This window comes from Scylla paramamosain, chromosome 44 (assembly GCF_035594125.1).
Source record: "Scylla paramamosain isolate STU-SP2022 chromosome 44, ASM3559412v1, whole genome shotgun sequence".
Lineage (NCBI taxonomy): Eukaryota > Metazoa > Arthropoda > Malacostraca > Decapoda > Portunidae > Scylla > Scylla paramamosain.
In genome coordinates, this window is record NC_087194.1 from 10862747 (window position 1) to 10877249 (window position 14503).

Consider the following 14503-nt stretch of genomic DNA (forward strand, 5'->3'; position numbering starts at 1 on the left):
AAGGACCTGAGAAGCTGTGCGCATCTACGCGGACAGGTACGTACCCTGACTCACAGGAGCGCTATTTACTTTATTATTTATTTACTTTTTTGTGTGTTGTTGTTGTCGTCGCCATTATTGTTGTTATAAACATTTCTAGATGCATGTATGAATGTAGAGAGAACAAAGGTAGCTACACCGAAGAGCATCACCAAAGGGCGGCACCGAAGGCCGTCACAAAAAGGAGGAACCGATTTTTTTTTTTTTTTTTTTTTTTACTATTTCTATATCTCAAAAATTACTGAATTCCACCAATCAATAATGTACGCATAATGGAGTGTTTGAAAAATACTTAATAATAGTTTCGTTATTCCATTGCAACATATTAAACATGATTTGGTCTAGGGAACTTCTTTTTGTTTTTCATCTCTTGAAATGTCGCCTTCTAGCACAGCAGAATCACAAGGTGCTCATAAAATCACGGATGGTGTGTCTCAGATTTCTGCATACAGAGGTGCCGTGCCGTCAACAGTTCCTTACCGGACGACGTGACATCTAAGGTCTACCCTGTCGTAAGCTGTGATCTGGAAAGTGACGGAAAAGAAGGATGAAAACACGTATTTTTGTCTTCTATTTGTATTGTTTTGATCTAATCAATCAAAACGTCTTCTCATATGATTTGTACTGGTTTGTTGCTTCGATTTCGAAAGTCTCCTCATATGATTTGCACTGCTTTCATGTAAAATAGTGATGTATTTCTTTTTTTTCTTTATTTGTACTGTTTCGACCTAATCAAAAGGTCTCCTCAGGATCATAAATATGATTTGTACTCTTTCCATCTAAAATAGTAAACTGTTCTAAAACGCATATATATATATATATATATATATATATATATATATATATATATATATATATATATATATATATATATATATATATATATATATATATATATATATATATATATTTTTTTTTTTTTTTTTTTTTTTTTTTTCTAAAAAAATATATTTGGTTCTTAATCAATATATTGTCTGGACGCACTTTTTTTTTTTTATGTTCCAGATAATGAAATGACTGTACGCATCAGTTGTTCTTTGCCCACTACCCTCCGCACCCCTTCCTTGAAACTTTACGGTATACTAAACTGTGTGAGTAGTCTAACACTTTTTTAAAAGACACTTTTACTCCTATGGTGTCCTTTCTATATCTGAATCGTTTATTACAAAAAATGAATGTCATCTATAGGTGACACTGGTCCCTACACATACGTACGTATCTTCTCGGATTGTAATGCGTTATTTATCTACGCGTGTTAATATTTGTTTATGTAACTGATACATTAAAAGATGGTATTATGAAAATTAGGAGAAGCGTAGGATAATAATAATAATAATAATAATAATAATAATAATAATAATAATAATAAAAATAATAATAATAATAATAATAATAATAATAATAATAATAATAATAATAATCGTGTCCCAATTCTTGGAAAGGAGGGGTGGGGGGGTGACATTCTAACATATGGTGAAAGGGGTGCATGAGGCAAACAAGGTTAAGAACTGTACTATTTATTATGTAGATGATGTACAACAGTGATACCATAACAGTGGTTCTCAACGGGGAGAGGGAATAAAAAACTAATAATAATATTAATAATAATAATAATAATAATAATAATAATAATAATAATAATAATAATAATAACAATAATAATTATATGGGCCAATACAATAATAGCGTAGCCAAGGACTATCTATCTATCTATCTATGTATTTATCTATCTATCTATCTATCTATTTATGGTGGCATAGTTGGAGAGGGATGGGGTGGGGGCCCCAAGTGCATTGAACATTTTTTTTTCTTTCTTTTTTTTTTTTTGAAGGGGGTGCTCACCCCTACGTGGCATAACAACACACAGTGTTATTTTACCACTACTACCAGTACCACCTGAATATCATTATTCTGTCACCTCCTTCACAACACCACAATATCATCACCACCACACCACAGAACATCATGCTTTGTTCTGCAAAGGAACGGTCGACTGTACGTTATTCACTAGGCAACGGTTCCCTGCTGGCATTGAGTAATCATGGGTTGATTTATTCATTACGAAAACGTTCTTATTAATGAAGTCAGCAGCAACATTAACAACATCCGTGATAGCAAACCTTGTGGACATGGGGGTGACTTGGAAGGCGATGAACACCATCAGTCACCTTTTCCGCGGTTCTTACGAGGAATCTCTCCATCAGCTGCTGGTAGAGGAGGAACGGCTGGTGACACCGAAGCCTTCTATCGATGTTTTCATGACTATCTACAAATGGGTGTGCGTGGCGAGTACAGTACTGTGTCTCTTAACCATAAGCTTGGTGGTCCTCGGCGAGGCACGAGAAGCTAGGGATTACGGTAAGCGTGGCCTCGCGAGGTCTGGGGTAGGCAACGTTAGAACAGCTGTTAACCCGCTAACCGTCAAGATACTCACGGAAATGGAAGTGGAGCGGTTGGTGGGCTTGGTAAGGGAAGCATGGCTTGTGGCACGCGGTTTACTAGCCCGCGCTCCAGAAGCCCTACCAGCAGGCAGATTCTTAGGAGAACGTTCTCAGGCAAATATCATAAAAAAAAATCTGGAATAGGGAGGAGGAAGTCCTATGTTAATGCTCGAAACCAAGTCATGACTAAAATTAATATCGAGTTATTCTTGAAATGAATCATTATCTAATTAATTCCAATAAGGGGAGTCTCACGTTTGTGATACTGGCAAGTTGCAGATAAATCCATGGGTCATCGTAATCTATGGCTTATCTTTTTATTTATTTGGATATTTAATTCTTGGTGTCAAAGATTTTCACCCATTAACAACAAGTGTTAACTGTGTTTTGCTGTATTTTTCGCTCACCTCTGCAGTATATCTTGTGTGGCCAACTTGGTGAAATTTTAGCTATAGCTACTTGCTCCCCACCAGGGTCCTTAAACTGCCAGCATCCGCCGTCCACCTTGCGCAGCCTGCCTGCCTTATGCGGCTGTTTTGTTCCCTACTGTATTTTTCCTATAGGTTCGCCTATCTGTTTATTGTCTATCCATCTATCTATCTACATCGCTTTCTTCTTTTTTCTTTCTTCCACTGAAGCCAAGTCAGCAATATATATCGTTCCAGTATGGTTTTGAATTACCAATTACCACTGGACACTGTTCATTAGTTTCTTACCTTTATGTAGTAGGTAAAGTCACTCGTGGTGAGTTTCTGTGATTTTCAGGTGAATGTCAAAGGTGAACGTATAAAAATATGTATATTTAGATTTATGTAGGAGTTGTGGAGAAGGGTGTGGCGTGTACGAGACAATGGATGTCCTCTGCGTGGTACAGCGTTACACCCTGGCAAGAGACTGCCGGAGCCGGCACAAGGGACGCTTAGCGCCTTCAAAAAGTGCTGACAGTAGAAATAGGGGCGGGTTGACAGCACTCACAGTACATGAATATATTCATAATTATAGCTCTCTAATTACATAAACAAGGCAAGGGAAAAGCCACTTATAGCTAAGAATAATACATGCCAAAATACATTAGGGAGAGATTAACTATGGAGAATACTTAGATACTGTAATGTAGGTGCTACCGATTACTTATCGATGGCAATAAAAGAAGTATGGAAAGTTCCATGGTGTGTGTGTGACGTAGGATGGCGTGATCGTATCCGCCCCACCCTTATGCGCCAACACCCACTATCTACACTTATGCATATATGTATACATACACTTATATTGCTAATCAGGCAAGGCATTATAAATACAATACATATTATTATTAATTATGTGACACCGTTACATCGATCGGTCACCTACTTGACGCGTCCTCGCGAATACAGTGTATCTAACCATGTTATGTGTATGAAATTCCTTCATTAATAGTTGCAGAAGTAAGACGTTTACTTCTACTATCAAGATATACATACAAATTTAGGGCTTTCCTAACACACACATATAAGAATATTATCAAGAACATTAAAATAAGGCAAGGTGTCAGGACACTTGAATAGAGAATTCCAGGTTTCAGATATATTGGTAAAGATGTCTCTAGAGCTTCTGAAAACTCTTTTGTGTTTGAGAAGGAACGAGTGGATAAGGAGTTTGTTATAAAAGAAATCCTTGACTTTGTCAAATTCTCCAGGGAAGTGACTGGGAAAACCCTATATGAAAGGTCTGTTGTGAAAGCTAAGTGAATCCTAGAAGGGTAAGTATTTAGAACTAGAATATACGAGAACGTGCATGACAAGCATCTTGTACTGCAAAATGTCCTATAACCTCCTCATTGGTGGTCCCTTCTGGGCAAGTCACGGAGACATAAAAAGTTTCTGTGAAATAAAAGTAATGATATCCATGAAAGTTACAATGGACAATAGGTTTTGAAACCACATCCTTGTATGGACAAAGTGATAGAGCTGCTGACGCCTCTGAACGTGTCAAGACGACTTCACAAATTCTATTTACTAAAGGTAAGAAGGCAAATTGGATACTTGAACAATGGTACAAATGTAAGTATGAAGATTTACAACGTTTTAATTCAGTTAAATCTCCAATTGTATATAATGAAAAGTCCTTGGCTATTAGCACTAAGGAAGGATTCATGTCCAGTGTCATCACAGAATTATTAACGGAGAATGGAAAAGGTTTAATCTCATAGGCCTCAAAATGATCCTGAGATTTAAAAGGTATGTTTACAATTATTGCATCTGTGGTCAAGGTAGTTTCCAGCAATGGGTAGTAATACTTAATCATGTCCGCTGCATACACTGGTCTCAATTTGTAGGTTGACTGAACAATTTCTAATGTGTGAAGCAAATCCCTTACGGGAAATAGTGAAGTTGCTACCCTGCCATTGACAGCATCCACCATGTTGCGAATTATCACTTCATTAATGGTGAGAACTCAACCCAAGGAAGCTTCAAATACATGCAAAGCTTGATCTATTACCACAACGTGATTTATCACATCTAAACTATGTAAGGTATTATCAAGCACAGTAGCTATATCATTTGAGTACTGCAATAACTCATTGAGGCTGGACTCTAATTTAACCATCTTATTGTGATCCAGGTTCAGGACCTTCTTACTAGTAGCTGCAGCCGTTATTAGTTGATCATAATGTTTCCTTAAGTCCCGTACATCCTCGTCCAAGGCGGTGCCAAAGAGATATTAAGGCAGTTGTCCTAACCCATTTATGAGTCCTCTTTTGGTACGAGCGTGCACTGAATGAAGGTTGTAGTCATGCTGAGTTTGGTTCAGTTTGCCATGCAAAAATTCTACCCTTGCTGTTAAGGCTTTGATTATGGTTTGAAAGAAAACTTGCGTCTGTCTATGCGTTTCATCAGCAAGTAAAGATTCCAATTCCTGTAAGGAGTTATCGAAAGCTTTTGAAACAGTGTCGAGGTCCGAAGGTACGGAAAATAATGTAGAAAAAGGATATCGAACCAGAGGGACATCTTCCACTAAGGTTACTTCCCCAAGATGTGTGGTGAGAGCCCCCGGTTTGACATGCAACGCAGTGGACGCTTGTAGCACTTGCAGCATGCTTAAGTAGGTAACCAGGAAGCCCAGTGCCATCTGTAAGTAATGCAGGCAATTAGCTCCGTGAGCGTAGGTTATACCTATGCGTCTTTATAGTATTAGTAGAATTATGGTTTGTAACCTGATCAGTAGTACTCTCTGTTGATGACTCGATCTGAGCATTATTCTTCACGAGTCGATCACTATGTACTATCTCAACAGTGTTAAGATGAGGGTCATGCACCTCAAATTTGTTACCACGTAACTGGCGGACAACTGAGCATGGACCACTAAATTTTGGGGAAAGTTTGGAGGTCCTGTCTGGAAGATGAACTTTAGCTGTGTCTCCAACCTGTATCATGACAGGGGTCGCACGCTTGTGTTGTGGAGCCATCATTTCTGCCCTAGAAGCTTGTAGGCTACTTCGGACTTTAGCACGAATATCCTTGAAGACATGCACATGTTGTTTAACATAGACACCTACATTGTAGACTGGAGTTTGTGGACTTGCCAACAAATCATAAGGAAGATTTTTATCTTCACCATACAATATATAGTGTGGGGATTTCCCAGTACTTTCACACACTGAACTGTTAATGCAGGCACCAACATGTGGTGACCAATCCTCCCAGTCATCATGTAGACTGTTTACAACTGGACGAAAAACTTCCAGGAATTTCCTGTTTGCTCTCTCTACCAGTCCGTTTGAAGAAGGATGGTAAGCCACAGTGTAGGTGTGTTTGATGTTGTACTGTGTACATTTACCTTGTAGGATTTCATTGCGAAATTCAGTTCCATTATCACTTAACAACACTCGTGGCCTTGAGTATGGGCAAAACAATTTAGTTACTAACGCATGCGCTACATATTTAGTAGATTATTCCTTTAAAGGTGAGAGAGCCACGAACCTTGAAAAATGGTCTACACACACAAGTAGGTACTGCGAGCCATTTTTGGGTAATTGAAGAAGATCAATGGAGACAATGTCCCAAGGTCGCTCAGTTGGTAGATATTCCAGTATTGTTGCTGGTTCTTTTACCGCACCCTTGTGCTTTGCACATGATATACACTTGGAAACATAATTTTCTATGTCATTGCGCATTGTTGGCCAATAGTAGCTTTTACACGCTGCTTGTAGAGTTCGCTCTCTTCCTGAATGTCCCGCACTTGGCATGTCGTGCACTAAGATAAGACTATGACAGGGACTAAACTCTCAGGAATGATGTGCTGCTTACTAGAATCGCCTGTTTGAGGATTATGTCGACACAGAACATTGTTTGGTGACATGAAGAATTAAGAAAAGGGTATATGTAGACGTGGAAGATTATCTTCTTCGCCTGACTCCAGAGCATGTATGACCTTAGACCATATGTTATGCTCTCGCTGTACTTTACCTAATTTCTTCAAGGTGAAGTTATTTACAGGGATCGAGTCACTGGCAGCTCCCACAGGCACATTTCGTGAAAGTGCGTCGGCTACTACATTAGCACGACCCGGCAAGTACTTGACTACTGGAGCAAATTCCTGCAGGGTACATCTTGCCACTCGTCCGGTTAAGTTTTTCCCTTTGAACAGTTCAGTTACGGGTGCATGATCCGTGTAGACTGTAATTGGGTATCCAAGGATAGTGTCCTTAAGATATTTTAAAGCCCAAACTACGGCAAGTGTTTCTTGATGAGTGACAGAGTAATTGGACTCCGCTGAATTAAGCACACGACTTGCATATGCTATTACATAGTTTTTGCCTCTGGCATCTGTCTGCACCAGTACTGCTCCTAATCCTAGAAAAGAAGCATCCGTGCAAATAATGAACGCTCTGAATGCTCTGGGATTAGGAGCAGTGCTGATGCAGACAGATGCCAGAGGCAAAACCTTTGTAATATCTTACGAAAATCGTGTGCTTAATTCAGCGGAATCTAATTACTCTCCCTCACCAACAAACACTTGTCATAGTTTAGGCTTTAAAACATTGTAAGGACATTATCCTTGGATAATGTCCTTAAAATGTCCTATCTGTTTATTGCCTATCCATTTCTCTATCTACATCGCTTTCTTTTTTTTTTTTTTTCTTCCACTGGAGCCGATTCAGCAATATATATATATATATATATATATATATATATATATATATATATATATATATATATATATATATATATATATATATATATATATATATATATATATAAGTATGCCTAATAAAACAACAAAATGGAAGGGGGCTAACTAACTGTTATTTGTCAGTAATTAAGTAAGTGTTTTTTTTTTTTTTCTTTATGTAAGATCGATACCAGCCAAGGACAACAAAAATAAATAAATAATGATAATAATGATAATAATGATAATAATAATAATAACAATAATAATAATAATAATAATAATGATAATAGTAATAATAATAATAACAATAATAATAATAATAAAGCCCATTGAAATGCCGGTTCCTGAATAAGGTCCAAAGTAGTAGTCAAAAATTGAAGGATATGTCTTGAAACCTCCCACTTGAAGGAATTCAAGTCATAGGAAGGTGGAAATACAGTTTATCAGAGAAAGGGATGAATGATTGAGAATACTGGTTAACTCTTGCATTAGAGAGGTGAACACAAAAGGGGTAAGAGAAAGAAGTAAATCCTGTGCAGCGAGGCAGCGGGACTAAAGGAGGCAAGCAGTTGGCAAGATCAGGACAGTTAGCATGAAAAAAGCGGTAGAAGACAGCTAGAAATGCAACACTGCGGCGATGAGAAAGAGGTTGAAGACAGTCAGTTAGAGGAGAGGAGTTAATGAAATGAAAAAATTTTGATTCCACCCTTCTAGAAGAACGGTATGAGTGGAATCACCCCCCCCTCTATCCCGGACTTGTGAAGCATGCTTCAAACATGGGCGGATAAGGCCCCTGGGCCTGTACTGAGTTAGCAGCAGGAAGGGTGAGAAAATTTTGCGGAGACGTCTCATTACGGTTAACTTCATATAAGCTGTTTTAGCTAGGGATGAAACGTGATATTTCCAGTTTAGATTATCAGTAAAAGATAGATCGATGATGTTCAGTATAAAAGACAGTTGAGTGTCATTGAAAAAGAGGGGATAGTTGTCTGAAAGGTTGTGTCGAATTGATAGACGGAGAAATTGAGTTTTTAATGCATTGAACGATAGAAAGTTTGCTTTGCCTCAATCAGAAGTTTTAGGGAGATCAGAAGTCAAGCGTTCTGTGGCTTCCCAGCGTAAAATGTTTACATTCTGAAGGATTAAGCGTCTATGAAAAGACAGGGAAAAGTGCAGAGTGGTATCATCAACATAAGAGTGGATAGGACAAGAAGTTTGGTTTAGAACATCATTGATGAATAATATTAAGAGAGTGGGTGACAGGACAGAACACTGAGGAACGCCACTGTTAATAGATTTAGGAGAAGAACATTGACCGTCTCCCACAGCAGCAATAGAACGGTCAGAAAGGAAACTTGAGATGAAGTTATAGAGAGGATAGAAGTCGTAGTAGGGTGGTTTGGAAATAAAATCTTTGTGCAAGACTCTATCAAAAGTTTTGATATGTGCAAGGCAACAACAAAAGTTTCACCAAATTCTCTAAAAGAGGATGACAAAGGCTCAGTGAGGAAAGCCATATCACCACTAGAGCGATCTTGACGGAACCCATACTGACAACCAGATAGAAGGTTGTGAAGTGATAGATGTTGAAGAATCTTCCTGTCGAGGATAGATTCAAAAACTTTAGATAGGCAGAAAATTAAAGCAACAGGAAAGTAGTATGAGGAAATAAAATGGTCACCCTTTTTAGGAACAGGCTGAATGTAAGCAAAGTTCCAGCAAGAAGGAAAGATAGATGTTGACTGACAGAGTTGAAAGAGTTTAACTAGGCAAGATGTAACCACGATGGGGCAGATTCGGAGAATAGGAGGAACCCTATCAGATCCATAAGCCTTCCGAGGGTTTAGGCCAACGAGGGAAGGAAAACATCATTGCGAAGAATTTTAATAGATAGCATGAAGTAGTCAGAGAGTGAATGAAAGGGAGGAACAAGCCCTGAATCATCCAAGGTAGTTTTTCGAAAAGGTTTGAGCGAAGAGTTTAGCTGTTTAGATAGATGTAATAACCGTTTATTTCAAATGTTGTTTGAAATGAAAGATTGAAAGAATAGGAAGCAAAATTATTGGAGATGTTTTTGGATAGGTGCCGAAAGTCACGAGGTGAGTTAGATCCTGAAAGATTTAGCACTTTCTGTTAATGAAGGAGTTCTTGGCTGGTTGGAGAACAGACTTGGCATGGTTCCGGGGAAGAAATATGAAGTGCATGAGATTCTGCTGATGGAAGACTCAAGTATCTTTTGTGGACCACCTCTCTATCATGTATAGCACGAGAACAGGCTGTGTTAAACCAAAGTTTGGAAGGTTTAGGTCGAGAAAAAGACTGATGAATGTACGCCTCCATGCCAGACACTATTACCTCTGTTATGCGCTCGGCACACATAGACAGGTCTCTGACACGGAAACAGTAGTCATTCCAAGGAAATTCAGCAAAATACCTCCTCAGGTCCCCCAAACTAGCACTGCCAAAACGCCAGAGGCACCTCCGTTTAGGGGGATCCTGAGTAAGGATTGGAGCAATAGGAAAAGATACAGATATGAGACTGTGATCGGAGGAGCCCATCGGAAAAGGGAGGGAGATAGCAAAAGCAGAAGGATTAGAGGTTAGGAAAATGTTAAGGCAGGCAGGAAATTAAAGCAATAGGACGGTAGTTTGAGAGATTAGAACGGTCACCCTTTTTAGGAACAGGTTGAATGTAGGCAAACTTCCAGCAAGAAGGAAAGGTAGATGTTGACAGAGAGAGCTAAAATAGTTTGACTAGGTAAGGTGCAAGCACGGAAGCACAGTTTCAGAGAACAATAGGTCCATAAGCCAGAAGTCACGAAGGAAGTTAGATCTTGAAAGGTTTTGACACTCTCTGTTAATGAAGGAGTTTTGGCTAGTTGGAGAACAGACTTAGCATGGTTCCAGGCAGAAATATGAGGTGCATGATATTCTGGTGATGGAAGGCTTAATTATCTTTTGTGGGCCACCTCTCTATCATGTATAGCACGAGAACAAGCTGTGTTAAACCAAGGTTTAGAAGGTTTAGGACGAGAAAAAGAGTGAGGAATGTACGCCTCCATGCCAGACACTATCACCTCTGTTATGCGCTCGGCACACAGAGACGGGTGTCTGACACGGAAGCAGTAATCATTCCAAGGAAAATCAGCAAAATACCTCCTCAGGTCCCCACAACTAGCACAGGCAAAACGCCAGCGGCACCTTCACTTATAGGGATCCTGAGGAGGGATTGGAGCGATAGGACAAGGAGATTGTGATCGGAGGAGCCCAACGGAGAAGAACGGGTGACAGCATAAGCGGAAGGATTAGAGGTCAGGAAAAGGTCAAGAATGTTGGGCGTATGTTCCAAGACGGTCAAGAATACGAGTAGAGTGTTGCACCAATTGCTCTAGGTCGTGGAGGATAGCAAAGTTGAAGGCTATTTCACGAGAGTGGTCAGTGAAGGGGGAGGAAAGCCAAAGCTGGTGGTGAACATTGAAGTCTCCAAGAATGGAGATCTCTGCAAAAGGGAAAAGGGTCAGAATGTGCTCCAATTTGGAAGTTAAGTAGTCGAAGAATTTCTTATAGTCAGAGGAGTTAGGTGAACGGTATACAGCACAGAGAGTGACTCTGTAATCGTAGCCAAATGTTGGAAAACTCGGAAGATTCAAGAGCGTGGGCACGAGAGCAGGTTAAGTCATTGCGCACATAAACGCATTATCCAGCTTTGGATAAAAAAAGAGGATAGAGAAAGTAGGAGGGAACAGAAAAGGGGCTACTGTCAGTTGCCTCAGACACATGAGTTTCAGTGAGGAAAAGAAGATGAGGTTTAGAAGAGGAGAGGTGGTGTTCTACAGATTGAAAATTAGGTCTTAGACCGCGAATGTTGCAGAAGTTAATGAAGAAGTTGAGGGGGGTGTCAAGACACTTAGGGTCGTCAACAGAAAGGCAGTCCGACCTGGGAACATTTATGGTCCCCTTACCAGATGGGGACTCTGAGGCTGGTGCAGGAGTCCCCATGATGATTTTAAAATTTTTGAGTGAAGGGTGTGTGTGTTATTAGGTGCTTGTAGTTTTGTGTGGAGGAAGAGAGTTGTCTTTAGAAGTCAGGCTGTGACTGCCCCCTTGTGTTGTGAGACACAAAGGAAAACGTTCAGTGAGGTCACAGCTGGATTTAATGATAAGTTCACAGCATCCCCTGAACAGTGCTTTACACCTCACTGGGAGTAATTAACGTTTCGTTTGGGGGGAGTTCCACTCATACTGCTCTTCTAGACAGGGTGGAATCAAAAGCTTCTCGTCTCATCAACTCTCCTCTAACTGACTGTCTTCAGCCTCTCTCTCATCGCCGCAATGTTGCATCTCTAGCTTTCTTCTACCGCTATTTTCATGCTAACTGCTCTTCTGATCTTGGTAACTGCATGCCTTCCCTCCTCCCGCAGCCTCGCTGCACAAGACTTCCTTCTTCCTCTCACCGCTATTCTTTCCACCTCTCTAACGCAAGAGTTAACCAGTATTCTCAGTCATTCATCCCTTTCTCTGGTAAACTCTGGAACTCCCTGCCTGCTTCTGTATTTCCATCTTCCTATGACTTGAATTCCTTCAAGAGGGAGGTTTCAAGACACTTATCCTTCAATTTTTGACTACTGCTTTGGACACTTTTATGGGACTGGCATTTCAGTGGGCATTTTTTTTTATTGGATTTTTGTTGCCCTTGGTCAGTGTCCCTCTTACATAAAAAAAAAAAAAGACCCAACATCCAGCTTTGGATTAAAAATGAGGATAGAGAAAGTGGAAGGGAACAAAAAAAGGGGCTACGATCTTTAAGTTGGTTAAAATAGATGATTCTTAACTTGCCTATATGATAACATTGGGAATTCTACAAGGCTCAACGATAATTACTCCCAGTGAGGTCTAATGCACTGTTCAGGGGGTGCTGTGAACTTATCATTAAACCCAGCTGTGACCTCACTGAACGTTTCCCTTTGTGTCTCACAACACAAGGGGGGCAGTCACAGCCTGCCCTCTAAAGACAACTCTCTTCCTCCACACAAAACTACAAGCACCTAATAACACACACACCCTTCACTCAAAAATTTTAAAATCATCATGGCGACTCCTACACCAGCTTCGGAGTCCCCATCTGGGGAGAGGACCACAAATGTCCCCAGGTCGGACTGCCTTTCTGTCGACGAACTTAAGTGTCTTCACACCCCCCTCAACTTTTTCTTCATTAACTTCTGCAACATTCGCGGTCTAAGATCTAATTTTCAATCTTCTTTTTCTCACTGAAACTCAGGTGTCTGAGGCAACTGACAGTAGCCCCTTTTCTGTTCCCTCCTACTTTCTGTATCCTCATTTTCGATCCAAAAGCTGGATGCTGCGTTTATGTGCGCAATGACTTAACTTGCTCTCGTGCCCACGCTCTTGAATCTTCCGAGTTTTCCACCATCTGGCTACGACTATAGAGTCACTCTCATACTAAATTTATCTGTGCTGTGTACCTCTCTCCTAACTACTCTGACTATAAGAAATTCTTTGACTACTTAACTTCCAAAGTGGAGCACATTCTGACCCTCTTCCCTTTTGCAGAGATCTCCATTCTTGGAAACTTCAATGTTCACCACCAGCTTTGGCTTTCCTCTCCCTTCACTGACCATCCTGGTGAACTAGCCTACAACTTTGCTATCCTCCATGACCTAGAGCAATTGGTGCAACACCCTACTCGTATTCCTGACCGTCTTGGAGATACGCCCAACATTCTTGACCTTTTCCTGACCTCTAATCCTTCTGCTTATGCTGTCACCCTTTCTTCTCCGTTGGGCTCCTCCGATCACAATCTCATATCTTTATCTTGTCCTGTCACTTCAATCCCTCCTCAGGATCCCCCTAAGCGAAGGTGCCTCTGGCGTTTTGCCTCTGCTAGTTGGGGGGACCTGAGGAGGTATTTTGCTGATTTTCCTTGGAATGACTACTGCTTCCGTGTCAGAGACCCGTCTTTGTGTGCTGAGCGCATAACAGAGGTGATAGTGTCTGGCATGGAGGCATACATTCCTCACTCTTTTTCTCGTCCTAAACCTTCTAAACCTTGGTTTAACACAGCTTGTTCTCGTGCTATACATGATAGAGAGGTGGCCCACAAAAGGTACTTAAGCCTTCCATCACCAGAATCTCATGCACTTTATATTTATGCCCGGAACCATGCCAAGTCTGTTCTCCAACTAGCCAAAAACTCCTTCATTAACAGAAAATGTCAAAACTTTTCAAGATCTAACTCCCCTCGTGATTTCTGGCATCTAGCCAAAAATATCTCCAATAATTTTGCTTCTTCTTCTTTTCCTCCTCTACTTCAACCAGATGGCACCACTGCTATCACATCTATTTTTAAAGCTGAACTCTTTGCTCAAACCTTTGCTAAAAACTCTACCTTGGACGATTCTGGGCTTGTTCCTCCCTCTCCTCCACCCTCTGACTACTTCATTTCACCTATTAAAATTCTTCGCAATGATGTTTTCCATGCCCTCGCTGGCCTAAACCCTCGGAAGGTATATGGATCTGATGGGGTCCCTCCTATTGTTCTCCGAAACTGTGCGTCCGTGCTTGCACCTTGCCTAGTCAAACTCTTTCAGCTCTGTCTGTCAACATCTACCTTTCCTTCTTGCTGGAGGTTTGCCTACATTCAACCTGTTCCTAAAAAGGGTGACCGTTCTAATCCCTCAAACTACCGTCCTATTGCTTTAATTTCCTGCCTATCTAAAGTTTTTGAATCTATCCTCAACAGGAAGATTCTTAAACATCTATCACTTCACAACCTTCTATCTGATCGCCAGTATGGGTTCCGTCAAGGCCGCTCTACTGGTGATCTTCTGGCTTTCCTTACTGAGTCTTTGTCA

General features: G+C 40.5%; 1 long non-coding RNA gene across 1 annotated transcript; it reads right to left on the minus strand.

Moving 5' to 3' along the window:
• Positions 1–2146: 2146 nt before the first annotated feature.
• Positions 2147–4722, minus strand: LOC135094036 (uncharacterized). Its single transcript, XR_010263552.1, has 2 exons — positions 3197–4722; positions 2147–2615 (listed from the first exon to the last, which is right to left on the minus strand). It is a non-coding gene; the product is annotated as an uncharacterized LOC135094036 (long non-coding RNA).
• Between the last annotated feature and the right edge of the window lie 9781 nt (positions 4723–14503).